General features: G+C 37.5%; 1 pseudogene; it reads right to left on the bottom strand.

The window, feature by feature from the left end:
* Positions 1-5874: 5874 nt before the first annotated feature.
* LOC139360527 (zinc finger protein 728-like) overlaps positions 5875-27760 on the bottom strand; it is a 34454-nt pseudogene continuing 12568 nt past the window's right edge.

Raw genomic sequence — 27760 nt, 5'->3', positions numbered from 1 at the left:
GAGAAATATATCATCAATAAAGATAATTTGACTTCCTTTGCTATTTGGATTCCTTTTATTTTTCTGGCTAGGACTCCATTACTATGTTCAGTAGGACTGTTTAGGATGGATATTCTCATCTTATTTTTATTCTTATGGAGAATGCATCTACTTTTTGCTTTTTTAGTATGTTTGTTAAGGATTTGTCATAGATGACTCTCATTCTTTTGAGGTATGTCTCATCAATCTCTAGTGTGTTGAGAATATTTTTGAGTCAATATTGGATTTTCTTGAATGCTTTCTCTGCCCCTACTGTGTTAATTAAATATTTTTTCTTTTAATTATCTTTACATGGTGAATCACACTTACTGACTTGCATATGATGAAACATCTTTGTATTTATGGAACAAAGCTCACATGATAGTAGCAAAATAACTTTGATTTGCTTTTGAATTCAGTTTGCTAGTATTTCATGGAGGATTATTGTTCCAACGTTCACCCAGAATATTGACCTGTAGTTTCCTTTGTTATGTTTTCACTAGATTTGTTTCACATAATTCACTGATTTCATGCAATTAGGTTGAAATGCCACCTTGATTTTTTGGAATACTCAGTAGGATTAGGACCAGCTTACCTTTGTATATGTAGTAAAATATGGCTGTGGTTTCATATGATCCAGGGCTTTTTATGGTTAGTAGTTTTATTATTACTTATTCAATGTCATTACACATTTTACATTTTTGCTCTGTTAAAGACTTCTGTTATTTTCTGTCAATATTGGGAAGTTTTGTATATCCAGGAGTTTATCTATTTTCTCTAAATTTTCTACTTTGCATGCATGTTCACAGAAGTCTCTGAAGATTTTTTTTTTTTTTTTTTTTTTTTGAGACGGAGTCTCGCTTTGTAGCCCAGGCTGGAGTGCAGTGGCTGGATCTCAGCTCACTGCAAGCTCCGCATTCCGGGTTCACGCCATTCTCTGGCCTCAGCCTCCCGAGTAGCTGGGACTACAGGCACTGCCACCTCGCCCGGCTATTTTTTGTATTTCTTAGTAGAGACGGGGTTTCACCTTGTTACCCAGGATGGTCTCGATCTCCTGACCTCGTGATCCGCCCATCTCGGCCTCCCAAAGTGCTGAGATTACAGGCTTGAGCCACCGCGCCCGGCCTGAAGATATTTTTAAATCTATGTATAATCAGATGTGATTTCTCATCTCTAACATTTAAATAAATGCCAAATAAGAGTTTAACAAAATTCGACATTTCTTCATAAATTTCTGAAAAAAGGAGGTATAGGACAAATGAACCTCAAGCCAATAATTGCCACATATAACACACACATACACACAAAAAGCACAGCTAATAACATACTAAACAGGGAAATCTTGTAAGCTTTTACTCTAAGAGCAGACAAAAATGCCCACTTTCTTCAGTCTTATTAAACATAGTACTAACTATCCAGGAAAGAAAAATTAGAAAATAAAAATCAAAGCACTGAGATTAGAAAAAATGTTAAATTATTCTGGTGTAATTTTTATTTCTATACATAATTTTAAGTAAATGAAAGCCTAAGACATTACTAAAAATTAGTAGGACTAATAAATGTATTAAACTTGCAGAATACAAAAGCAACATACAAGTGTCAGTAGAATTTCTATACATTGACAACTATCATTAAATGAAATTAAAGAAATTAAACACAATTGGAAAAATATTAATCATAAATTGGCGTTACTAATATTGTTAAACATCTGTATTATACAAAATGATGTACGGCTATAATGCAACCTCTACCGAAATACCAGTGACATAATTAACAAATTTTTAAAAATACATCTAAAATTTATAGGGTACCACAAAAGGCCCTGAATAGCCAAAGTAATCAAGCAATAGAAAAAGTGAAGGTATCTGACTTTGAGATATACTAAAAAGCTATAGTAAAAAAAAAAAAGTGTGGTACCTGAATTAAAACACACAAGCGAGTAGAGAAGAAAAAGGAAACCAGAAATATATTGATGTATTTACAGCCATCTGATTTTTAAATAATGGTGGCAATTTCTTAGGGAAAAGGCAGCATCTTCAATAAATGGTGTTGAGAAACTTTACATCCACATATACAAGAATATAATAAGACCCTCAACTAATACCATATATAAATAAATTAGATACTTAAATAAAATAAAAACACAAAATAAATTAGATACTTAAAAACACAAAATAAATTAGATACTTAAATATAAGATCTAAAACTCTGAAACTACTATAAACAACATAGATTGAAAGCCCTGTAACACTGGTTGGGCAGTGACTTTTAAAATTTGACTTCAAATCCCAAGGAGCAAATTGAAAACATAGATTAATCAGATTATTTTAAATTTAAAAACTGCTGCACGGAATATAATACAATCAACAGGATGAGGAAACCAAAAAATGGAAGAAAATGTTTGCAAATCATAAATGTGATAAGGGATTAATATCAAAACTATATAACAAAATCAAATGACTATACCACAAAAAACAAATAACTATTAAAAATGAGAAAAAGGCTTAAATATTTTTCAGAAAAAGACATACACACGGCCAACAGATATATTAAAAACATGCTCAACGTCAATTATTATCAGGGAAAGGCAAGCAAAAAAAAGAACTATGAGATACCAACTCACTTCTGTTAGAAGGACTCTAAGAAGAAAAAGTGTTGGTAGAATTCTGAAGAGAAGAAAATGCTTGCACACTGTTTGTTTGAATGTAAGTGAGGACAGCCATTATGAAAAACAAAATAGTTTTCTTAAAAAAGTTAAAAATCAAACTACCATGTAACAATTGCACCACTGTATATCCAAAACAAATGAAATTAGAATGAAGAAACATTTGCACTTCTAGGTTGTTTGCAGCACTCTTCACGTTTAAAATATATAAAATCAACAGTTCTATTATTTTCAATCACATGGATTACCCTGGAGGACATTATATTAGTTGAAATAAGGGAAGCACAGAAAGATTAATGTCTCATGATTTCACTTACACATGGATTCTAAAAAAGTTAATCTCATCGATGTAGAGTAAACTGGTGACCACCAAATGCCAAGGTATTTAGAAGAAATGGGGGGATTGAAAGATGCCTGTCAAATAATACATAATTATACTTGGATAAAAGAAATAATTTCAAGAGACTTATTGTACAGCATGATGACTATAGTTCATAATGTATTTGTATTTTTGAAAAATGTTTAAAATTTCATGTTGTCCAACCATAAAAATGTTAACAATATAAGATAAAGTATTAATTACCTAGTTCTAAGCATTTGACAATGTATATATATACTTCAAAATGTTGTTTAATGAAATACACATTTTATTTGTCAAGTTAAGAATAACAATGTTTCAAATACTGTCTGTCTCTTTGCTGTTTTCTCATTTGTCAGTCATAACCACAGGAACTTTGATGTTTAACAGTATGTTCTGAACCCAGCACAGTACATGGGAGAAGTCAAAGACTTTAGGACTTTTATTTTAAGCTTGGGGCACCTGAAGTTATTGGTGCTTATGGGAATAGTATGAAAGACACGAAAAGGGCAGGCTTGCTTATGCTCACATGATTGGCCACTGTGTGATCACAGTAAACTGGTTTGCATGCAAACTAACAGGAAATGTTTTAATCCAAAAGCTGCCATTATCTCCAAACGTTTTCAGAGAAAATCATCTAGGAGATCACTACAGTTAGGTGACTAAGAATATAAACTGTAGACTAAACTTCAACCACTAAAACATTTCTTTAAAAAATGAGTGATAGCCGGGCGCGGTGGCTCAAGCCTGTAATCCCAGCACTTTGGGAGGCCGAGGCGGGCGGATCACAAGGTCAGGAGATCGAGACCACAGTGAAACCCCGTCTCTACTAAAAATACAAAAAATTAGCCGGGCGCGGTGGCGGGCGCCTGTTGTCCCAGCTACTCAGGAGGCTGAGGCAGGAGAATGGCGGGAACCCGGGAGGCGGAGCTTGCAGTGAGCCGAGATCGCGCCACTGCACTCCAGCCTGGGCAACAGCGTGAGACTCTGTCTCAAAAAAAAAAAAAAAAAAAAAAAAAAAAAAAAAGAGTGATAAATTTCTCCAAATTGTAGTATCAATATAGAAAATAAGTATTATTCCAAATTTACAGCAGTTATTTTATTGTTTTGCAGTCTTTAACATTCACACTTTAAATAGAGGATTTTGCATGGAAATGTAAGTTGTTCTGTAAGTACATCCTAAATAACTAAATTTAAAATTGCTCACTATTAATTCTCTTAAAAATTTAATTTTTATATATATGTTCTAGCAAATTACATATTTGCCACACTTTGTATAAAAGCCTAACATTTTTCTTTTACAAAGAAACACCATGATGATTTAATCCTCTCTTCGGTAGACAATGTATGTCTTTTATGTTAATTAGCCAATCTTAAAGTTATATTTATAAGCAAACTTTCCAGTCAAAACCAATTTTTCAGTGCATTAAAAAATACCAATGTCCTCCTTAAAACCTACAACATGCCGTGTGAAACCACATGGCAGGAAAACAACAGTGAGAAAACTGTAGTCGTAACACAGAAAAAGAAGGTCTGTGATGCATATATGGTTTGAATGCACATAAAAGGATAAAACTTAGATAATTAGGACATGAATGAAGCATTTCTCTTTAAATTCAGCAAGATTCAGCTTTGCAGCCTGGAAAAAATGTTCTCACATGAAGAATAAATGTTATTTCTTTGCAATTGGTATTTTCCATCTCTGACCTGAAGTTACAAACTAACTTTAGCAGGAATATTTATGACTAATTATGGAGCATCTGTTATACACTGAACACCATCATGTTTGTTTGCTACATTTATATATAAAAGCATCCACATGACTTATGAAGCTTCCCTAGTACTTACTGAAACAAATTGACTCAATAAATAAAATTTACTTATGTCACTTATAGGAAGTTAAGGGAATAATTAAAGAAAAGTAAGCTTATATAGGGTTCTAGAAGCTAATGGAATGTTTTAACTAAATAAAATGTAATAATACACAAATTGTGGAATTACTTCTAAAAATAATTTTGTGTGCATGATGAAATTTTATAAAAATTATTCTTATAACTACAAATGAGCTCAGATAATAAATACTTCATAAACTATAAAACAAAACAAAACAAAAAAAACAGGAAACAAAAAGATTATGGGTCTAGGCTGGGCATGGTGGCTTACACCTGTAATCCCAGCACTTTGGGAGGCTGAGACGGCTGGATCACCTGAGGTCAGGAGTTCGAGACAAACCTGGCCAACATGGTGAAACCCCATCTCTACGCAAAATGCAAAAATTAGCCAGGTGTGGTGGCACATGCCTGTAATCCAAGTTACTCGGGAGGCTGAGGCAGGAGAATCATTTGAGCCCAGGAGGCGGAGGTTGCAGTGACCCAAGACCATGCTATCGCACTCGAGCCTGGGCAACAAGAAGGAAACTTGGTCTCAGAAAAAAAAAAAAAAAGATTATGCGTCTAGAATGAGTATCATGCAAGTAAAAACAGAAAATTTGCATGGAAAGATTCTAAATCATAAGCTATAAGATAGTGTAATAAACTGAATACAAAGCAGAGTATACATTTGCTTTTAGCATTTTTGAGGATTTTTGTTTTCTAGTAAATTAGACATCTTGTTAAAATGCTTTGCTTTGTTTCAATATTGCCCTTTACTTCTGAAAACAGTTACAAACTTATACTCAAACACCCTTGCTCCTTAAACCTAAGTTATATCTTTAGACTAATAGATGTGTATATTTAACTGTATGTAAGTCAAAACTAAAACTCCATTATGTGCTCTCAGGCAGAGGCCACATGTTCAAAAAATACATAATAAAGTTTCGAAAATTATTCAGGACTCAGGAATATATTGATTTTATTTATGTTTATATATAATTTTTATGATACCATAAAAATAACCATGTAGTCAATAACAATTTAACTGTACAATTTAGAGTAACTAAGACTGTAGAATTGAATTGTTTGTAATACAAAACATAAAAGCCAGAGGTTATAGATACCTTATCACAATGTGATTATTATACATTGTATGACTGTACCAAAATATACCAAATATGACATAAATATATACACATATTATGTACATTGAAAAAGAAGAATACTAGAAATGTTAGTCTATTATGTTACCAAATAGTGTATTGTTAGCATCTTTTAAATACACCCTTGAGAAAGGTGGAATAGGTTAAAATTAGTGGCATAATAACACTTTGCTGAATGTATAACAGTGTTTAACATGTCATCAATGTTCAATTAAAAAATTAACACACAATTTAAAACTTTAAAACTGTAGTTTTATCACATAAAAGTACAATTAGTAAAATGACATACTAATTATTTTGATTTAATTTTAACTCTAAGTAATGGCCGGGTGCGGTGGCTCAAGCCTGTAATCCCAGCACTTTGGGAGGCCGAGACGGGTGGATCACGAGGTCAGGAGATCGAGACCATCCTGGCTAACCCGGTGAAACCCCGTCTCTACTAAAAAATACAAAAAACTAGCCGGGCGAGGTGGCGGGCGCCTGTAGTCTCAGCTACTCGGGAGGCTGAGGCAGGAGAATGGCGTAAACCCGGGAGGCGGAGCTTGCAGTGAGGTGAGATCTGGCCACTGCACTCCAGCCTGGGCCACAGAGCGAGACTCCGTCTCAAAAAAAAAAAAAAAAAAAAAAAACTATAAGAACGATTTTCTCTCATAATAATGTATTAGAATATTACTTAGGGCTGGGTGCAGTGGCTAACACCTATAATCACAGCACTTTGGGAAGCCAAAGCAGGCAGATCACTTGAGGTCAAAAGTTCAAGACCAGCCTGGTCAACATGGTGAAACCTTCCTTTACTAAAACACAAAAATTAGTTGGATGTGGTCATGGGTACCTGTAATCTCAGCTACTTGGGAGGCAGAGACAGGAGCATAGCTTGAACCTGGGAGGAAGAGCTTATAATGAGCCGAGATTATGCCACTGCACTCCAGCCTGGGCAACAGAACGAGATTCCCTCTCAAAAAAAAAAAAAAAAAAAAAAGAATATTACTCTGAACGCCTACCTCATACATCACTTAATTCTATAAGTTAACCACAAATAGCTTTTCTACTTAGATTTTCATCATGCATCTTACATTTTAATGTCCTCAGTCATCCATAAGAAAGGTAATAAATAATGACCACCTAATAAAAGTCTCCCAAATCTTTGATGCAGAAAGAACTGATCACAGGCTTTTACATGTGAAAACAACAGAAACGAAGAAATAGCATGAAGTAATTAAAGAGTTGAATTCCATCAGTATTCAGTTTCCAAATAAGCTGTTTTTGTTTTTGTTTTTTTTTGTCTTTTGAGACAGAGTCTCGCTCTGTCACCCAGGCTGCAATGCAGTGGCAACATCTCAGCTCACTGCAACTTCTGGCTCCCAGGTTCAAGTGATTCTCATGCCTCAGCCTCCCAAGTAGCTGGGACTACAGGTGTGCACTATCATGCTTCGCTAATATTTGTATTTCTTTTTAGTAGACATGAGGTTTCACCATGTTGGCCAGGCTGGTCTTCAACTCAGGTGATCTGCCCACCTCAGCATCCCAAAGTGTTGGCCTTACAGGTGTAAGCCACTGTGTCTGGCAAAAAAAAAAATCTATATTTTCAGGACAAAAGTATACTTTAAATGAAATTATAACTCTTCAAAGATCTACTTCTTTTAAAGTTACTTACAAATAATTTTTCTTTTTATCAACTTTAGTTTTGAATTTTTTCCTATACTCAGCAATCTGAGTAAGTGTAATGTCTGAAGTTTGAGAGACAGGTATTTCTACTGTGGATTCTCTTTACTTAATTTTGGATTAAATTTTTAAAATATTTACTGTATCTGCAAAAATATATTTTAGTATAAACTTTTGTGTTTTATAATCTGTAGTTTTTTTAAAAATGTTTTTCCAAATTCATTAAATTTGCAGGGTTATTCTTCAATATAAATTTCCTGATGTTGAGCAAAGTTGGAACAACTACCTCAGGGTTTTCCTGTAGTACAAAATGTGTACAATAAAACCTGTGATACAAGTAAAGGTACTACAATCCTCTTTATATTTGTAATGTGTTTCCTCAAAATAAATATTCTTCTGTAATTTAAGGGCTTATATTTTCTGAAAGATCTATTGACACCAATTGCACTTTTGACGCTTTTATTTAGTATGAACTCTCTGATATTGACTAAGATGTGAGAAGATATTAATGATTTTTTTTTTCCAGACAGAGTTTCCCTCTGTTGCCCAGGCTAGTATAAATGCTTTCCTTTGCAAAAAGGCATGAGCATTGGTTAAATGTTTTGCCACATTGTTCACACTAGTTTTCTCCAATATGAGTTATCTTACCTACAATCAAGTGTGAGAGCCATTTAAAGGCTTTGTCACATTCTTCACATTTCTAGGATTTCTCACCAGTATGATTTCTTTTATACTCAGAAAAGTTTCAGGTGTTGCCAAAAGCATTGTCACATCTTTCAGGTTTGTAGTTTCTCTCTAGTATGAATTAGCCTGTGTCTGTTAAGAATTGAAGATCTGTTAGAGGCTTTCCCACATTCTTCACATGTGTATGGTTTCTGTCCAGTATGAGTTGTCTTATATGTGGTAAGCCTTAAGGACTGGTTAAAGGCTTTGCCACATTCCACACAATTGTAGGAATTCCCTCCAGTATGAATTACCTTATGTTTAGTAAGGATTGAGGAAGAGTTAAAAACTCTGCCACGTTCTTCACATTTGTAGGGTTTCCCTTCTGTATAAATTCCCTTATGTTCAGTAAGGGTTGAGAACTAATTGAAAGCTTTGCCACATTTTTCACATTTGTAGGGTTTTTCCTCCCGTATGAATTCTCTTATGAGTAGTAAGGTGTGAGGATTGGTTGAACTCTTTACCACATTCTTCACATTTGTAGAATTTCTTTCCAGTATGAATTTTCTTATGTTTATTGAAGACTGAGACCCAGCTAAAGGCTTTGCCACATTCTTCACATTTGTAGGGTTTCTCTCCAGCATGAATTCTCTTGTGTTCACTAAGGCTTGAGGGCCAGCTGAAGGCTTTTCCACATTCTTCACATTTGTAGGGTTTCTCTCCAGTATGAATTACCTTATGTTTAGTAAGGGTTGACAAGTTACCATAGGCTTTGCCACATTCTTCACATTTGTAGGGTTTCTCTCCAGTATGAATTCTCTTATGTTCTGTAAGGTTTGAGGACTGGTTGAAAGCTTTGCCACATTCTTCACATTTGTAGGGTTTCTCTCCAGTATGAATTGTCTTGTGTGCAGTAAGGGTTGAGGCCTTACTAAAGGCTTTGCCACATTCTTCACATTTGTAGGGTTTCTCTCCAGTATGAATTATCTTATGTTTAGTAAGGGCTGAGAAGTTAACATAGGCTGTGCCACATTCTTCACATTTGTAGGGTTTCTCTCCAGTATGAATTCTCTTATGTTCACTAAGTCTTCAGGACCAGATGAAGGCTTTGCCACATTCTTCACATTTGTAGGGTTTCTCTCCAGTATGAATTACCTTATGTTTAGTAAGGGTTGAGAAGTTACCATAGGCTTTGCCACATTCTTCACATTTGTAGGGTTTCTCTCTAGTATGAATTCTCTTATGTTCCGTAAGTTTTGAGGACCGGTAGAAAGCTTTGCCACATTCTTCACATTTGTAGGGTTTCTCTCCAGTATGAATTCTCTTATGTTCACTAAGTCTTGAGGACCGGTTGAAAGCTTTGCCACATTCTTCACATTTGTAGGGTTTCTCTCCAGCATGACTTCTCTTATGTTCAATAAGGCTTGAGGGACAGCTGAAGGCTTTTCCACATTCTTCACATTTGTAGGGTTTCTCTCTAGTATGAATTACCTTATCTTTAGTAAGGGTTGAGAAGTTACCATAGGCTTTGCCACATTCTTCACATTTGTAGGGTTTCTCTCCAGTATGAATTCTCTTATGTACCGTAAGGTTTGCGGACCGCTGGAAAACTTTGCCACATTCTTCACATTTGTAGGGTTTCTCTCCAGCATGAATTCTCTTATGTTCAATAAGGCTTGAGGGACAGCTGAAGGCTTTTCCACATTCTTCACATTTGTAGGGTTTCTCTCCAGTATGAATTACCTTATGTTTAGTAAGGGTTGAGAAGTTACCATAGGCTTTGCCACATTCTTCACATTTGTAGGGTTTCTCTCTAGTATGAATTTTCTTATGTTCCGTAAGGTTTGAGGACCGGTTGAAAGCTTTGCCACATTCTTCACATTTGTAGGGTTTCTCTCCAGTATGAATTCTCTTATGTTCACTAAGTTTTGAGGACCGGTAGAAAGCTGTGCCACATTCTTCACATTTGTAGGGTTTCTCTCCAGCATGACTTCTCTTATGTTCAATAAGGCTTGAGGGCCAGCTGAAGGCTTTTCCACATTCTTCACATTTGTAGGGTTTCTCTCCAGTATGAATTACCTTATGTTTAGTAAGGGTTGACAAGTTACCATAGGCTTTGCCACATTCTTCACATTTGTAGGGTTTCTCTCCAGTATGAATTCTCTTATGTACCATAAGGTTTGCGGACCGCTGGAAAGCTTTGCCACATTCTTCACATTTGTGGGGTTTCTCTCCAGTATGAATTCTCTTATGTACCATAAGACTTGAGGACCAGTTGAAAGCTTTGCCACATTCTTCACATTTGTAGGGTTTCTCTCCAGTATGAATTCTCTTATGTGTCACAAGACCTGAGGACAGGTTGAAAGCTTTGCCACATTCTTCACATTTGTAGGGTTTCTCTCCAGCATGAATTACCTTATGCTTGGTAAGGGTTGAGGCCTTACTAAAGGCTTTGCCACATTCTTCACATTTGTAAGGTTTCTCTCCAGTATGAATTCTCTTATGATAAGTAAGGGTTGAGGACCAGTTAAAGGCTTTGCCATCTTCTTCACATTTGTAGGAATTCTCTCTGGTATAAATTCTTTTATGTTGACATAGGTGTGAACGCATGCAAAATGATCTGACATATTCCTTACATTTCAAAAGCTTCTGTCTAGTATGCCTTATCTTATGTCTTTTTGAATTTGAACATTTATGAAAGACGTTTACATATTTGCCACATTGAAATACTTTGCTCTGTGTAGTTGTCAAACTCTGGTTAAGCTTATTATAACCTTTTTTGTGCACCTTACACTCATCCACATTGGTACAACCAATTTTTAACTGTAAATTCTCAGGTCCACATTTTTCACATCTTCTCAACATCACTTTTCGGAGAGAATCTTCTATGCCCTGCTCTGGACAAAGGTGTTGAGCAAAATGAGAACATATAACTGAAAAGAAATAAAAATAACAAATTAGTCCACTTATTAGACTCAGATAAATACAGTTTCCAAATCTAACCTATAAAATTATTCAAACTACATAAGTAAGATTACATTGCAATATGACACAGGCCCTAATTCTTCACAGACATATAAATGTAATGAAAACATACAGACCAAAATACATATGTGGATAATTTATACATGAGTTAAGTGTGTACAGTGTCTGAATTAAACCCAATGCAAAGAACCACATAGAAAAAAAGAAAAGTTTGTTACATTTACCCATTACAACTCTTTCTGCTCCTCAGTATTACCTAGTCCCTTCAGAAGTAAATTGTAACTTCTGGCTTTTTTTTAAAGGAAAGTAAAATATTGGCATGTACAATTTAATTTCTGTCTTCTACTGGCCTTTCCACACACTGGTTTCTGTCTCCCATGACATAAATTGCTGAAATCAATGATGGTATACTTTCATTTTGAGTCTGCTGAGACCAAAGGTAAATACACTGCAGCAGAGCACTGCAGTGCTGCAGAGACAGAACAGGTGTACCAGGTAATTACTTTTCAGGAGAAACATAATCTCTTTAAACTAAAAGTAAGCACAAAATTTCAGACAACACAAATCTGAAGAACATGTTTGACAGACCCACACAATCTCTAGTCAAGACCATTGCTTTCTGACTATGCCAGGACAAAGCTACATTAATAAATTTTGTGACAGGTAACCTTTTTAAATGTCCAAATCTCAAAGATTACATACAATCTATACAAAATAGGGCAACATAATCCCACCAAAAATATTATTAAAATTTCAGAAAGAAACCACTAAAAATTTATATACTAATTTTTAAAATGGAATAATAATGCATGAAACAGGAACACAAAAGACTATAAAAAGTTAGAAAAATGAGGATAAGAACAAAAATATCTAAATTGTGGTGATAAAAATACAAAAATAAATAATTGAAAGATTCTAAAATTAAGAAAAACTATGTAAAAATAAAAAAGCTCAAAAAGCAAATTACGATACAAATACATTTATAACAAAAACATATTTATAATCACAATTTCAATAGTTACAGACAAAAAGAGAATTTTGGGAGCTGCAAGATAAAAGTGATTTGCAAACAGTCTTATGACATGGTTAGACGAATTGCTAACAGGAGGAACCAGTTTAGAGAAGAACATAAATGACCTGATGGAGATGAAAAACACAGCATGAGAACTTCGTGAAGCATGCACAAGTATCAATAGCTGAATCGATAAAGCAGAAGAAAGGAGATCAGAGATTGAAGATCAACTGAATGAAATAAAGCAAGACAAGATTAGAGAAAAAAGAATAAAAAGAAATGAACAAAGCCTCCAAGAAATATGGGACTATGTGAAAAGACCAAATCTACGATTGATTAGGGTACCTGAAAGTGACAGGGAGAATGGAATCAAGTTGGAAAACACTCTTCAAAATATCATCCAGGAGAATGTCCCCAACCTAGCAAGACAGGCCAACATTCAAATTCAGGAAATACAGAGAACACCACAAAGATACTCCTTGAGAACAGCAACCCCAAGGCACATAATTGCCAGATTCACCAAGGTTGAAATGAAAAAAATGTTGAGGGCAGCCAGAGAGAAAGGTCGGGTTATCCACAAATGGAAGCCCATCAGACTAACAGTGGATCTCTCTGTAGAAACCCTACAAGCCAGAAGAGAGTGGGGAGCCAATATTCAGCATTCTTAAAGAAAGGAATTTTCAACCCAGAATTTCATATCCAGTCAAACTAAGTTTCATAAGTGAAGGAGAAATAAAATCCTTTACAGACAAGCAAATGCTGAGAGACTTTGTCACCACCAGGCCTGCCTTACAACAACTCCTGAAGGAAGCACTAAACACACAAAGGAACAACTGGTACCAGCCCCTGCAAAAACATACCAAATTGTAAAGACCATCGACACTATGAAGAAACTGCATCAACTAATGGGCAAAATAACCAGCTAGCATCATAATGACATAACAATATTAACCTTAAATACAAGGGCTAAATGCTCCAATTAAAAGACACAGACTGGCAAATTGAATAAAGAGTCAAGATCCATCTAAGTGCTGTATTTCAGTCTATATGTGCAAAGACACATATAGACTCAAAATAAATGGATGGAGGAATATTTACCAAGCAAATGGAAAGAAAAAAAAAAAATCCGGGGTTGCAATCCCAGTCTCTGATAAAACAGACGTTAAACCAATAAAGATCAAAAGAGACAAAGATGGGCATTACATAATGGTAAAGGGGTCAATGCAACAACAAGAGATAACTATCCTAAATATATATGCACCCAATACAGGAGCACCTAGAATCATAAAGCAAGTTCTTAGGGACCTACAAAGAGACATAGATTCCCACACTATAACAGTGGGAGACTTTAACATCCCACTGTCAATATTAGCCTGATCAATGAGACAGAATGCTAATAAGGATATTCAGGATGTGAACTCAACTCTGGACCAAGCAGACCTAATAGACATCTACAGAACTCTTTGGCACAAATCAACAGAATACACATTCTTCTCAGCACCACATCGCACTTATTCTAAAACTGACCACATAATTGGAAGCAAAACACTCCTCAGCAAATGTAAAAGAATGGAAATCATAACAGTCTCTCAGACCACTGCAATCAAATTAGAACTCAGGATTAAGAAACTCACTAAAAATCGCACAACTACATGGAAACTGAACAACCTGCTCCTGAATGACTACAGGGTCAATAATTAAATGAAAGTAGAACTTAAAAAGTTCTTTGAAACCAATGAGAACAAAGACACAAAATACCAGAATCTCTGGGACTATGACAAAGCAATGTCTAGAGGAAAATTTACAGCACTAAATGCCCACAAGAGAAAGCAAGAAAGATCTAAAATAGACATGCTAAAATCACAATTAAAAGAACTAGAGAAGCAAGAACAAACAAATTCAAACCCAGCAGAACATAACAAATAACTAAGAGCAGAACAGAAGGAGAGAGCGACAAAAAAAAAAAAAAAAAAAAAAAAAACCCTCAAAAAATAAAAATAAAATAAATCCTGAAGAGGCCAATAACAAGTTCTGAAACTGAGGCAGTAATTATTAGCCTACCAATAGAAAATGTCCAGAACCTGATGGATTCACAGCTGAACTCTGCCAGAGGTACAAAGACGAGCTGACCTATTCTTTCTGAAACTATTCCAAACAATAGAAAAAGAGGGAAGCCTCCATAACTCATTTTATGAGGCCAGCATCATCCTGATACAAAATCCTGGCAGAGACACAACAACAGCAAAAAAATTTCAAGCCAATATCCCTGATGAACATGGATGTAAAAATCCTCAATAAAATACTGGCAAACTGAATACAGCAGCACATCAAAAAGCTTATCTACCATGATCAAGTTGGCTTCATCCCTGGGATGCAAGGGTGGTTCAACATAGGCAAATCAATAAACATAATCCATCACATAAACAGAACCAATGACAAAAACCACATGATTATCTCAATAGATGCAGAAAAGGCCTTCGATAAATTTCAACACCCCATTCGTCCTAAAAACTCAATAAACTAGGTATTGATGGAACGTATCTCAAAATAATAAGGGCTATTTATGACAAACCCACAGACAATATCATACTGAATGGGCAAAAACCAGAAGCATTCCCTTTGAAAACCTGCACAAGACAAGGAGGTGAGGAGGATTAATTTAACTTGGAAGTGCTATGTCCGGTGAACGATTTAATGTACTATGTACTGTAAATGAACAATAGGTTAGTTGATATTCGGGTTGTGATGCTTGAGCTTTGAGTCTTGTTGTTATGTGTTACAGTTGATTGATCTATTAGAGTGCTTGCTTGTAAGCATGTTGTGGAACTGTGTTTAGTAAGTATGTAAGAATATGTGCTATGTACAGTTAAACATATATAGTACTATATAGTATTCATGTTGGCTAACAGTAATGCACGATTTACATAAAAGTTTATTGAAATGTTTAATACTTAAGTTGCATTTAAAGCTTGCATACCATAAAAGACAGAAAGTAGTTCAAGTTAGAATGCCAGTTTTGGGTGTTGGTGGTGAAGTTAAGTACTTTCTTTCTGAGTTGCCCTAGGGAGAAGTTTTCCATTTTCAGTTTACAAGACTGGTGTATTTATTTATACTACGGGGGCAGGTTCATTTGAGCAGGTTGTTTTCAATTAGGGAGGCAAGTGATATTAAGACTAGAATTGTGGTGAAATGTATTACGGATGCTACTTGTCCAATAGTCATAAAGGGTTGGCTTATTGGTTGACTTCCGATTCAGGTAAGAGTTAGTAGAATTGTGATTAGGAGTCAAAATAGGAACTGACTGAGTGGGCGGAATGCCATACTTTGTTGTTTGGATTTGTGGAGAGTGGGTATGAATAATAAGATAAGGATTGATAGGAGGAGTGCTAACACCCCTCCTAGTTTATTAGGAATGGATCGTAGAATTGCATATGGGAATAAGAAGTATCATTCTGGTTTAATGTGTGGAGGCGTGCTTAGGGGGTTGGCTGGGATGTAGTTGTTTGGATCGCTTAGAAGGTCAGGCGTGAATAATACTAATGTTATTAAGGTTGTGAAAAAGAGGGCTAGGCCTAGGATGTCCTTAATTGTGTAGTAGGGGTGGAAGTCGATTTTATCGGAGTGAGAGGAAATTCCGCAGGGATTATTTGATCCTGTTTCGTGTAGAAATAATAGGTGTAGAGTAGTAAAGGCTGTGATAATGAAAGGTAGGATAAAGTGAAGGGTAAAGAATCGTGTGAGGGTGGGGTTTTCAATAGAATATCCACCTCAAACTCATTGGACGAGATTGGTTCCGATGTATGGGATTGCTGATAGTAGGTTTGTAATTACCGTGGTGCCTCAGAATGATATTTGGCCTCATGGGAGTACATAGCCCATGAAGGCTGTTGCTATGGTTATGAGTAGAAGTGTGATGCCAGTGTTTCAAGTTTCTGTGAGAAGAAAGGAGCCGTAGTAGAGACCTCGGCCTACATGTAGAAAAAGGCAGATGAAGAGTATGGAGGCACAGTTGGCGTGGAGGTAGCGAAGGATTCAGCCATTATTTACCTCTCGGACGATGTGTGCGATTGAGGAGAAGGCGGAGGAAGTGTCTGGTGAGTAGTGTATTGCTAGGAATAGTCCTGTAATAATTTGTAGAATTAGGCAGGTTGCAAGAAGTGAGCCGAAGTTTCATCATATAGAAATGTTAGGTGGGGTGGGTAGGTCAATGAAGGTGTGGTTAATTATTTTTAGGATTGGGTGGGATTTGCGTATTGGGGTCGTTAATGTTTTTGTAGTTGAAGTACAACGATGGTTTTTCATATCATTGGTCATGGTTGGAGTCCACGTGAGAACAATGACATATATTTTATTTTTGTTAAACGTATTATTAGTTATGGGGTTTGTGGAGTTTTCTTCTAAACCCTCTCCTATTTATGGAGGGTTGGCATTAATTGTTAGTGGTATAGTTGGTTGTGTGATTATTTTGAATTGTGGGGGAGCGTATATGGGTTTAATGATGTTTTTAGTTTATTTGGGGGGTATGATAGTTGTTTTTGGGTATACTATGGCGATGGCTATTAAGGAGTATCCTGAAACATGGGGATCGGGGCTTGAGGTTTTTGTGAGTTTTCTGGTAGGATTAGCGATGGAGGCGGGTTTAATATTATGAGTTAGAGATTTTGATGATTTAGTGGTGGTGGTTAACTTTAATAGTATGGGGGATTGGGTGATTTTTGAGGGTGAGGGGTCGGGGTTAGTTCGAGGGGATTCTATTGGTGCAGGTGCTTTGTATGACTATGGACGTTGATTGGTAGTGGTTACTGGTTGAACGTTGTTTGTTGGTGTATACATTATTATTGAGATTACTCGGGGTAATAGATTATGTTATTAGGAATAAAGTTAGAATGAGGGGAATAAGAAAGGAGAGGGAGTAAAGTTTGATTATGCCTTTTTGGGTGGTTGTGATGGTGGAGATGGTAGTGTGGATATGTGAAATTGTTTTGGTTATAGATTTTCCCAGTCAGGTTAAGTCTAGTAAGAGGAAGGATAGGTTTTGGCTTATAAGTAGATTTTGGTAGGAGGTTATATGGTGAATTGTGATAGGGTAATATCCTAATACGTTGGAGAATTTAAATGTGTGTGATGGCATGTTTATTTTAAGTTTGTTGGTTATAAGGGCAAGGTCTAGGGCTACTAGAAAGCCCAGGGTGGTTAGATATAGGGCTGAGAGTTTTAGATGGTGAGGTATTGTTGGTTGGGGGAGTGAAGTAGGGGAGATATTGTTGGTGATAAGAAATCCTGCTAGTTGGCCGGCGCGGTGGCTCAAGCCTGTAATCCCAGCACTTTGGGAGGCCGAGACAGGCGGATCATGAGGTCAGGAGATCGAGACCATCCTGGCTAACACCGTGAAACCCCGTCTCTACTAAAAAATACAAAAAACTAGCCGGGCGAAGTGGCGGGTGCCTGTAGTCCCAGCTACTGGGCAGGCTGAGGCAGGAGAATGGCGTGAACCCGAGAGGAGGAGCTTGCAGTGGGCTGAGATCCGGCCACTGCACTCCAGCCTGGGTGACAGAGCAAGACTCCGTCTCAAAAAAAAAAAAAAAGAAATCCTGCTAGTATACTGCCGATAGTGAGGCGTTTGATTGGTTTTAATAAGGTGGGGTCGTTCTCGTTAATATAGATTGAGGTTGGGAAGCGGGGTTGTCCTGTTAGGGTTATAAAGATAGTTCGGGTGCTGTAAGCGCTAGTTAGGGATGAGGCAATGAGAGTGATAGATAGGGCTCAGGCGTTGGTATACGACATGTTTGCGGTTTCGATGATGAGGTCTTTGGAGTAGAAGCCTGTGAGGTAGGGTATGCCTGCAAGTGCTAAGTTGCCAATAAATAGGGAGGTTGAAGTAAGGGGTATTGTTTTAAATAACCCTCCTATTTTTCGAATGTCTTGTTCGCTGTTTAGGTTATGAATAATGGATCCAGAGCAGATGAATAATATAGCTTTGAAGAAGGCATGGGTGCAGATATGTAGAAACGCTAGGTATGGTTGGTTGATGCCGATAGTAACTATTATGAGGCCCAGTTGGCTTGAGGTGGAAAAGGCTACGATTTTTTTAATATCGTTTTGTGTTAGGGCGCAAACTGCTATGAATGTGGTGGTAATGGCTCCTAGGCACAATGTAAGGCTTTGGATTAATGTATTATTTTCTATTAGAGGGTGGAACGGATGAGCAGGAATACTCCGGCGACAACTATCGTGCTGGAGTGGAGTAGAGCTGAGACTGGTGTTGGGCCTTCTATGGCGGAAGGTAGTCAAGGGTGAAGACCAAATTGGGCTGATTTTCCTGTTGCTGCCAGGAGAATACCTATTAGTGGGAGAAGACTTGGGTTGGGGTTTAGGATAAACATTTGTTGAAAGTCTCATGAGTTGTAATGTAGGATGAACCCTGTTATGCTTAGGATAAAGCCGATATCGCCAATACGGTTGTATAACATTGCCTGAGTGGCTGCTGTGTTGGCTTCTATTCGAGCGTACCATCAGATAATTAATAAGAAGGATATAATTCCTATGCCTTCTCAGCCAATGAAAACTTGAAAGAGGTTGTTGGCAGTGATTAAAATTAGTATGATGATGAGAAATGTGAGAAGGTACTTAAAGAATTGATTAATGTTTGGGTCTGAACTTATATATCATAGTGAGAATTCTATAATAGATCAAGTAATGAATAGTGCAATTGGGATAAATATTATGGAGAAGTAATCAAATTTGAAGCTTAGTGTTAATTCTAATGTTTGGATTGTTATTCAATGTCAGTTTGAGATAATTGCTTCTTGGTCCAGGAGAATATACAAGATTATGGGGAGATGGCTAATGGTGAAAGAATATATCATAGTTGTTTTTACGTAGTATGGATATAGGTGCCTTTTGTTGGGATTAATAAAGGTAATAGCAATTGGTCGAATTAGAGTGGTTAGGATTGTTATGGTAATGGAGGTGTACATGGTTGTTCATTTTATTTGGAGTTGCACCGACGTTTTTGGTTCTTAAGGCCAATGGATAACTGTAATCCTTTAAAAGTTGGGAAAGCCGTATTTATTAAAAACGGAGACATGGGTTAGCAGCCCTTGCTAGCTTTCTCGGTAAATAAGAAGTGGCAGGCCTCTATGGTTAGATCCACAATCTAATGTTTTGGTTAAACTATATTTACAGGAGGTGAAAACTAGAATAACATTAGGGTTAAGGGACAGGAGTATAATAGGGGAAAGGTGTTTGAATATTAGTATGTTTTCTCATGTAAAGGAAGGTTTTATATTAGTAGTGTGATATGTAAGTATTCCTCGTTGTGTTGTGGTAAATATATAGAGGGAGTAGAGGGCTGTAATTAGCATATTAAGTCCTGTAAGCGTAATGGTGATGTATGATCAGAATGAGGTTATTATTACAAGGAGTTCTCCTACTAGGTTAATAGTAGGGGGTAGGGTGATGTTGGTAAGGTTTGCTGCAAATCATCAAAAGGTTATTAATGGAAATAGTATTTGGAGTCCTCGGGAAAGTAGTATAATGCGGCTGTGGGTTCGTTCATAGTTTGAGTTTACTAGGCAAAATAGTATGGATGAGGTGAGTCCGTGGGTGATTATAAGAACAGTTGCACCAATGAAGCTTCAGGGGGTTTGAATGAGGGAGGCTATGATTACTAGGGCTATGTGGCTCATGGAGGAGTATGCGATGAGTGATTTTAGGTCTGTCTGTTGAAGACAGGTAGAGCTTGTTATGATTATGCCCCATAGGGATAGTATAAGGAAGGGGTAGGTTATATGTTCTGTTGTAGGGTTAAGGATAGAGGTGAGTCGTATCATGCCGTAGCCACCTAGTTTTAGGAGTACTGCGGCAAGGACTATTGATCCAGCAATGGGGGCTTCAACATGGGCTTTGGGGAGTCATAAGTGTAAGCCGTACAGGGGTATTTTTACTATGAAGGCTATTATGCATGCTAGTCAGGTAAGATTGTGGGATCAAGTGGTTGTTAGTTTTTGAGGCATGAGCGTGAGTAGCATGATGTTTAGTGAACCCAAACTATTATAGGTATAGATTAACATAATGAGTAGGGGAAGAGAGCCAGTTAGTGTATAGAATAGGAAATATGTGCCTGCGTTAAGGCGTTCTGCTTGGCTGCCTCATCGGGTGATGATGATTAGGGTAGGAATGAGACTGGTTTCGAATAGAATATAAAATATGAATAGTTCTTTGGCTATGAATGTTAGAATTAGAGAGATTTGTAGGAAAATTAACATGGAGAGAGAGAATTTTTTCGTGAGGGGGATTCATTATGTAAGTGATATTGGCTTGCTGTAATTATAAGGGGCAGGAGTCAGGCAGTTAATATTACGAGAGGTGTCGTTAGAGGGTCGGAAGATAAATGGATTGAGTAGTTGAGGAGATTGTTGCTGGTTTGGTTGAAAAATAATAAGGGGATAATACTGATGGTTAGGCTATGTACGGTAAGGTTAATTCAGATTATGCTATTTTTGGAAAATCACGTTGTTGGTAGTAGTATAATTGTGGGGATAACTATTTTTAACAATGAAGTAAATTCAGGTTGTGGATATAGTCTAGACCATATGTGTTAGAGATTGAGATTAGTAGGGCAAGACCGACTGCTGCTTCGCAAGCAGCAAATACTAGTAGGGCGATGGGTATAATGTTAGCTAGTGAGGAGTGCCTGTTTAAAGCTATAAGAGTACTTATAATAAACAGTGATGATAATATTCCTTCTAGGCATAATAGGGAGGATATTAGATGTGAGCGATAGGTTAACATACCTAGGAGTGAGATTATAAATGCTAGTGTAACACTTATATAGATGAAAGGCATTTGGTTAGTATGGTTATCATAATCTAATGAGTCGAAATCATTTGTTTTGTTTAAACTACTTACCAATTCAGTTCAATCCAGTCCTTTTTGAGTTCATTCGTAGGCTAGGCTTAGGGTTAGGACAATAATTAGTGTAATTGATGATTTAGGCATGGTTGGAAGATCTGTTGTTTGGAGAGCTCATGGTAGGGGTAGTAGTAGGGCAATTTCTAGGTCAAATAGTAGGAAGGTAATGGCGACTAAGAAAAATTTTATGGAGAAGGGAATGCGGGCAGGGTTTAGTGGGTCAAAGCCACATTCGTAAGGATCGGTTTTTTCTGCATAAGAGTTCAGCTGGGGTAGTCAGAATATGATAATTATTAGTAGGAGGGTCAGAAGGGTATTAATTGTCAGTGCTAATGCTAGGTTAATTACTCTTTTTCGAATAGTATCGAAACTAGTTGATTGGAAGTCAACTGTACTAATTATACTAAAAGAGTAGGATCCTCATCAGTAGATAGAGATATAAAGGAATAATCAGACCACATCTACAAAGTGTCAATATCAAGCAGCGGCTTCGAATCCAAAATGGTGGTTTGATGTGAAGTGGTATAATAGTTGACAGATAAGGCAGGTAATAAGGAATGTAGATCCGATGATGACGTGAAGTCCGTGGAAGCCTGTGGTGATAAAGAATGTTGAGCCATAGATACCATCGGAAATAGTGAAGGGCGCTTCAAAGTACTCTGAAATTTGTAGTAGGGTGAAGTAGATGCCTAGTAGGATTGTAATGAGTAAAGCTTGGATTGTTTGTTTTCCATTACTTTCTATTAGGCTGTTGTGGGCCCAGGTGATTGTAACTCCTGATGCAAGTAGTACAGAGGTGTTTAAAAGGGGCATTTCTAGGGGATTTAGGGGAGTAATTCCTGTTGGTGGTCAGCGTCCTCCTAGGTGTGGGGTGGGAGCAAGGCTCGAGTGGTAGAATGCTCAGAAGAAACCGGTGAAGAAGAGGATTTCTGAGATGATAAAAAGGACTATTCCATAACGAAGGCTTTTTTGGACAGGTATTGTATGGTGGCCTTGGTAGGTGCTTTCTCGAATAATGTCACGTCATCATTGGTATATGGTTAACACGTTGGTTAGTAGGCCTAGCATTAGTAGAGTGGTAGAGTAAAAGTCAAATCATATAATTAAGCCTGATGTTGTTAACAGGGCTGAGAGAGCCCCTGTTAGTGGTCAGGGGCTAGGTTTAACTATGTGATAGGCATGAGATTGGTGGGTCATTAAGTATTATCACGTAGATAAAGGATGATTAATAGTGCGAAGACATAGGCTTGGATTAGGGCCACTGCGATTTCTAGAATGGTCAATAGTACTAGAAGTGCATAGATTAGTGAGGTGATAGGGAGGTTGATGGTTGATAATGTTAGTGCAGCACTTCCTATTAGGTGCATTAGTAGATGGCCAGCTGTGATACTGGCGGTTAAGCGTACGGCTAGGGCAACTGGTTGCATAAATAGACTGATTGTTTCAATAATTACTAGTATAGGAATAAGGGGAGTGGGTGTGCCTTGTGGTAGGAAGTGGGCCAGAGAGCTTTTAGTTTTGAAGTGAAGGCCTATGATTACTGTCCCTGCTCATAGGGGAATTGCTATGGCTAGGTTTATAGATAGTTGGGTGGTGAGTGTAAATGAGTAGGGTAGAAGTCCGAGAAGATTGGTTATTGAGATAAAAATAATTAAAGATGTTAGTATTAGGGACCAGGTTTGTCCTTTGGTATTACGGGATATTATTATTTGTTTTAGGGTTAGTTGGATTAGGTTTTGTTGAATGGTAATTAGTCGATTATTAATAAGGTGTTTGGAGGTTGGAAATAGTAGCGCGGGGAGTAAAATGATGAGTACTGCAGCAGGTTGGCCTAGGATTGTTGGAGAGGTAAATGGGGCAAATAGATTTTCGTTCATTTCAATTGTCAGGGGTTATTGTAGGTTTGTGTATTGGGATTCTTTTGTAGGGGAGGTGGGTAGTAGTTTGTGTTTAGTAGTTTTAATTGTATAATAAGAAATAGTGTGGGGAGTATAGTTATGATGATAGTAAACCATACGGATATATCTAGTTGAGGCATTTCACTGCAGAGAGGGTATTTCTCTCGATCTTTAACTTAAAAGGTTAATGCTAGGATAGCTGTACAGTATATTATAAGAATATTTTGCAGAGAATTATGGAGTGAGATGTGGGGGGGGGGTCTATAGGGTAAATACAGGCCCTATCTCAAAAATTTTTAGTGGAATCAATTCTGTGACAATGGGTATGAAGCTGTGGTTAGCACCGCAGATTTCTGAGCATTGTCCGTAGTATACACCTGGTCGTGTAGCGGTGAATGTGGTTTGATTCAGGCGTCCAGGAACTGCATCTGTTTTTAGGCCTAGAGTAGGAATTGTTCATGAGTGTAGGACGTCTTGAGATGTAATTATTATTCGGACAGGGGCTTCAATTGGGAGAACTACTCAGTTGTCAACTTCTAGAAGTCGAAGGTCTCTTGGGTTTAAGAACAATGGGGGGAGTATATAAGAGTTAAAGATTAATCCTCCGTAATCTGTGTATTCGTAGGTTCAGTATCATTGGTGTCCAATTGATTCAATAGTAAAAGAGGGGTTGTTGATCTCGTCTGTTAGATACAGGATGTGCAGGGATGGAAGAGCAATTAAGATTAAAATGATTGCGGGTAAGATGGTTCAAATGGTTTCTATTTCGTGGGCGTCCGTGATATTGGTGTTGGTTAGTTTTGTTGTGAGAGCTGAAGACAGGGCATATAGGACTAGAAAGCTAATTAAGGATACAATTATAAAAGTGTGGTCATGAAAAGCAATTAATTCTTCTATGATAGGGGATATAGCATCTTGCAGGCCTAGTTGAACTGGGTGAGCCATATAAGATATATAGGGTTTAACCTATGATTTAGCTTTGACAAAGCTATGAAATAGTTTTTCTAATATCTTATTGAAAAAGTTGTGGAGGTCACAGGGCTGGCTTGAAACCAGTTTTAGGAGGTTCAATTCTTTCCTTTTTCGTTTAGTTTAATGTAGGTTGGTTCTTCAAATGTATGGTAGGGTGGAGGGCAACCATGCAGTCACTCTAGGTTGGTAGAGGGCTGTTCAATTAATGAGACTTTACGTTTTGAGGCGAAGGCTTCTCAGGTTATGTAGATTATTAGTATTACTGCTACTAGGGAAATGAAGGAGCCTATGGATGAGATATTTCATCTGGTATAGGCATCGGGGTAGTCAGAGTAGCGTTGGGGTATTCCGGATAAGGCGAGGAAATGTTGTGGGAAGAAGGTTAAATTTACACCTACAAATATGATGGTGAAGTGGGCTTTGGCATAAGTTTGGTCTAGAGTATAGCCTGAAAATAAGGGGAATCAATGAATGAAGCCTCCTATGATAGCAAATACAGCTCCTATCGATAGTACATAGTGAAAGTGTGCAACAACATAGTACATATCGTGTAGTACAATGTCTAATGATGAGTTTGCTAACACGATACCGGTTAAGCCCCCTATGGTAAAGAGAAAAATAAAGCCTAGAGCTCAAAGTATTGCGGGAGATCATTTGATATTGCCTCCGTGAAGCGTGGAAAGTCAGCTGAAGACTTTAATGCCAGTGGGAATTGCAATAATTATAGTGGCGGAAGTGAAGTAGGCTCGTGTGTCTACCTATTCCTACTGCAAATATATGATGGGCTCATACAATAAAGCCTAAAAACCCAATTGACATTATAGCTCAAACTATACTTATGTAGCCAAATGGCTCTTTTTTTCTGGAGTAATATGTCACAATATGAGAGATTATCCCAAATCCAGGTAGAATGAGGATATAGACTTCGGGGTGGTTGAAAAATCAGAATAGATGTTGATACAAGATAGGATCCCCCCCCTCCGGCAGGATCAAAGAAAGTGGTATTTAGATTACGGTCTGTTAGTAATATAGTAATGCCGGCAGCTAGTACTGGTAGAGAGAGGAGTAAAAGGATGGCTGTGATTAACACTGACCAGATGAATAAGGGGGTTTGACATTGAGATATTGCAGGGGGTTTTATGTTGATAATAGTGGTAATGAAGTTTATAGCCCCTAGGATGGAGGAGATGCCTGCTAGGTGAAATGAGAAGATAGTTAGATCTACGGAAGCTCCTGGGTGGGAGAAATTTCCTGCTAAAGGAGGATAAACTCTTCAACCTGTCCCAGCACTGGCTTCTACTGCCGCAGATGCCAGTAATAGTAGAAAGGAAGGGGGGAGAAGTCAAAAACTCATATTGTTTAGGCGGGGGAAAGCCATGTCGGGGGCACCAATTATTAGTGGTACTAATCAGTTTCCGAAACCTCCGATTATGATGGGTATAACTATAAAGAAAATTATGACAAACGCATGGGCTGTAACGATAACATTGTAGATATGGTCGTTGCCTAATAGGCTGCCTGGTTGACCCAGTTCAGCTCGAACAAGAAGGCTTCGAGCTGTGCCTATGATCCCAGCCCATGTGCCGAACAGTAGGTAAAGGGTTCCAATATCTTTGTGGTTTGTTGAGAACAGCCAACGGTAGGCGAACATAGGTGGGGGAGGGGGGTAGAATGGCTGAGTAAGCATTAGGCTGTAAACCTAGAGACAGAGATTAAAGTTCTCTTTTTACCAGCTCCGAGGTGATTTTCATGTTGAATTGCAAATTCAAGGGAGCAGTTAATTTCTGCCGGGGCTTCTCCCGCCTTTTTTCCCTGCGGCGGGAGAAGTAGATTAAAGCCAGTGGTTAGGGTATTTAGCTGTTAACTAACATTTTATGGGTTTGAGTCCAATTAATCCAGTAAGGGCTTAGCTTAATTAAAGTAATTGATTTGCATTCATTTGATGTGAAGTAGAATCTGCAGTCCTTATATATTTCAGAAATTAAGCGTGGTTTAACTTACTGAGGGCTTTGAAGGTCCTTGGTCTTACTTCACCTAAACTTCTAGAGGATGACTAGGGTTAGTGGAGAAATTGGTAAGAGGAGGGTGGTGAGGATAATGAGTGGGGGGATGAGGAGTATGGGTTTTGTATTTTCGAACTGTCGTTTTATTTTTGTATTGTTGGATGTAGGGAGTTTTGTTATGGAGGTGGTATAAATTAGGCGTATGTAAAAGTATAAGTTGAGTAGGGTTATGGTAATTATAATGGAGGGGATGATGAAGTTATTGCTTTTTGTAAGTTCTTGAATGGTAATTCATTTGGGTAGGAAACAGGTTAGTGGGGGTAAGCCTCCCATGGATAGGAGGGTGATTGATATTAATGGTATTAGTCAGGTTAGTTTGTTTCAAGTGCAGGATAGTATAAGAGTTGTGGTATTTGAGTTTAGGTTGAGAGTTAGGAATGCGGTAGTTGTCATAATAGTGTATATGGTTAGGTAATAGATTGTGATATTTGGGTTGTAGGTTAGTGTTATTATTCAGCCTGTGTGAGTAATTGAAGAATATGCCATGATTTTGCATAGTTGTGTTTGGTTAAGGCCTCCTCAGCTGCCTATTATAATAGATAGAGTAGAGAGGGTCAGGAGAATATTTGTATTGGTTGAAGAATGTATTTGGTATATAATTGAGATGGGAGCTAGTTTTTGTCATGTGAGGAGGAGGAGGCCAGAAATTAAAGATGTCCCTTGGGTGACTTCTGGGATTCAAAAGTGGAAGGGGGCTATTCCTAATTTTATGGCTAGGGCTGTTGTCATGGCTAGAGATGAAAGTTGGTTGATGTTGTCTGTTGTGGTTCAGCATCTGGAGAGTAGGTTGTTGGAGATAATTGCTATTATGAGGATTATAGATGCGGTGGATTGTATTAGGAAATATTTAATAGCGGCTTCTGTAGAACGGGGGTTTGTTTTTTTGATTAGAATTGGGATGAAAGCTAGTATATTTATTTCTAGGCCTGCTCAGGCGAGGAATCAGTGTGAGCTTAGCGTTGTAATGAGAGTGCCTGTGATTATGGTGAGGTAGACAATAAGTTGGGCTAGTGGGTTAATTAGTACGGGAAGGGTATAACCAACATTTTCGGTGTATGGGCCCGATAGCTATTTAGCTGACCTTACTTAGGATGCAGTGTGGTAGGTAGCATGGAGAAATTTGGGTTCTCAGGGGTAGGTTCGATACCTATAATCCTAGAAATAAGAGGATTAGGGCCTCTATCATTTACTCTATCAAAGTAACTCTTTTGTCAGACATATTTCTAGGTTTGCGGAGGAATACTGGAGATTGCAATAGGTGTTGAGATATACCATATGAGAAGATCTAGTGTAAGTGGGAGGAAATTTTTTCATAGTAAGTGTATAAGTTGATCATGGCGGAATCGAGGATATGCTGTTCGGAATCATAAAAATAATGAGGTTAGAAGAAGTGTTTTGGTGGTAAAGCACGTTGTAAATAGTTCTAGGGAATGAATAGAGTATAAAGTGCCTAGGAAGATTGTGGTTATTAAGGCATTTATTACAATTATATTTATGTACTCAGCCATGAAGAACAG

This window comes from Macaca nemestrina, chromosome 20 (assembly GCF_043159975.1).
Source record: "Macaca nemestrina isolate mMacNem1 chromosome 20, mMacNem.hap1, whole genome shotgun sequence".
Classification (NCBI taxonomy): Eukaryota; Metazoa; Chordata; class Mammalia; order Primates; family Cercopithecidae; genus Macaca; species Macaca nemestrina.
This window is presented reverse-complemented; position numbering and strand designations above follow the sequence as displayed.